The sequence below is a fragment of the Poecilia formosa genome, unplaced genomic scaffold (assembly GCF_000485575.1).
Source record: "Poecilia formosa unplaced genomic scaffold, Poecilia_formosa-5.1.2 Scaffold775, whole genome shotgun sequence".
Taxonomy (NCBI): domain Eukaryota; kingdom Metazoa; phylum Chordata; class Actinopteri; order Cyprinodontiformes; family Poeciliidae; genus Poecilia; species Poecilia formosa.
Window position 1 is genome coordinate 188,759 of NW_006800714.1, and position 2,432 is coordinate 191,190.

Consider the following 2,432-nt stretch of genomic DNA (forward strand, 5'->3'; position numbering starts at 1 on the left):
TTTCTGGTTAACTTTACTGGTTATTTTGGTGAAGTCTGTTGAGTGAAGAGCCTGAAATGAACTCAGTAAATGCCTTAAGTTTGGAAACTTCTCATTTTCTTTCATGTATTGAGTAGCCTGACAATTCCACCTTGCAGCTGCCCAGTTCGGTAATTTTTGAATAAGTCTTTGGTTTTCTTCACAATCGTTGAGAATGCTTAAACCTTCTATGTGTGGCATAGCCTCATGACATGTTTGAATGAAATCAGCAAATGCTCTAAATCCTATCGAGTCATATATCTTTGGCCATTTTGCTAGTACGCTTTCTGTACAATAAATGGATGTCCATACCTTTGGTTGAGGCGTTCCCACGCTTCCTGATAGTCATCACTCGTTTCTGTAGAAGATACCATCAAACGTTTGTCGAGCTGAGACCCTACATATTTCCTTAAGTAGTGTAGCTTATCTGCAGGTGATATGTTCTTTTTATCAATGAGTGCAGCAAATGAAGCTTCCCACTCGAACTCTATTGGATAGCCTGTGAACGTGGAGGGCTCGGGCATTGGCAGTCTGTTCATGGTGACACTGTCCTGTAATGCTTGGGCTAAATAAAGGACATCTGCTTGTGGAGGTGAGATGGACACAATGTTGCTGTTAGGGACCTGAATGGGAGCAGAATCTATAGAAGCCTTTTGAGCTGCTCTGGTACAGTCAATATGAACACTGCTGTCGCTCTTTATCTCCTGATCATAGGTTATTAATCTAGCTCATGCAGCCTTCAACTCCTTTTCAGCCTTTAATCTCTCACATTTTTGAGATTCTAACTCCTTTCTCTGTCTTTTCTCCAAAAGTTGAATTCGTTCTCTTTGTTTTTCTTCTTCTAATAACACTTCATACTCTGCCTCCTTGGCCGCTAACTCTGCTGCAGCTTCTGCTCTCTTTACAGCTACTACTGACCTTGTAGAGTTTGAATTACTGGCAGCAGAGCGCTTACTTGAGTATGTGATGGAAGAACTGTAAATGGATTGAGCATAGTCTGGATCAAGAAGTTCTTGGAGGAACTTCTCCCTGACAGGGCCTCCTGAACTTCGTGATAATCAGGCTGTTTGTGTTTCTCAAGGTGGATTCTTTTCCAATTATCACCTCCACACACTCTTTACAATTCAATTAAAGAAAGCATGTCTTTCCTTTCAATCTCACAAAGTTCCTTTTTTTCCTGCCTTTTAAATCGTATCTGGGACATGCTTCACATCAGTCAGAGACTTGATAGCTGTAGCTTTTTCTCTTTCTCTAGTTTTTCACGCTTTTGCTCTGCAGATTCCCAATGTCTCTTTTCTTTTAATAACTTATCAGCCAGTTCATCAGCCAGAGGCTTTTGCTTTGGAGTTTTCTTCTCCTGATGATGTGCTTCATGTAGCATTTTGGCAACCTCCTCCTTGGCCATATTGTTGCATAGATTTTTTGTAAAANGCTAGCTAACCTATGTAGTATTATGTTTGTAGAGACACCGGAGCACCCGAAGAGAACTTGTATAAACATAGGTTTAATTAATTTTAACAATAGACAAACTTCCCTCTCCTCAGCCACTTGGGTCAACTCCTCCGGGGGATTCCCATAGCATTCCTTGGCCAGCTGAGAAAGAGATATTCATTTGGGACTGCAAATGGATGGGAATTTTACCCTTCTACAGTTCTCTTGGCAATTCTCAGAAAAGTGCACAGAGTTGGATTTCAGCGAGGGAAGTTTGACAGCTTTGGTATTGGTAACTTTCTGACGACTCAGTAAAGGTCTGCAAACATTGCTGGTTTTTACGTCATTATGTTTGTCAGCAGGCTGTTTGTTTTGCGGAAGGTTGATACTTTTCCAATTTGCACCTCCACACACTCTTTCCAATTCAATTAATGAAGTCATGTCTTTCCTTTCAATCTCACAAAGTTCCTTTTTCTCCTGCCGTTTACGTTGTATCTGGGAATCCCGAAAATTAGTCAGACTTGATAGCTGCAGCTTTTTTCACTTTCTCTAGTTTTTCACGCTTTTGCTCTGCAGATTCCCGATGTCTCTTTTCTTTCAACAGCTTATCCAGCATAAAAGCCTTTTTTTAGCTTCTTCCTTCTTTATAAGTGACAGTTGGTCGTACACTATTTTTTTACGTATTTCACGACTTCTGTCCTTATCAGGAATGTCGCAGTCACTCTCATGGTCTAGAAAGCCAGATTCATACTGAACATCTCTTCCTTGCTCAGTAACACTGTGATGCATTTCCCACTGCATTGCATCTGGGTTGTCCATATGTTTTTTAGTCTTGTCCTGTGTCTTCAGTTTCTGCTGGGGATCCTTCTTCTGTCTCCTCGCTCCAATTTCCTCAGCTCGATATCCGGGAAGCACCCCTTGCCTTTCAGTCCTGTCAATTTCCCTCTTCTGTTTCTGTTTATATTGATATCGGGCAGCCAGTT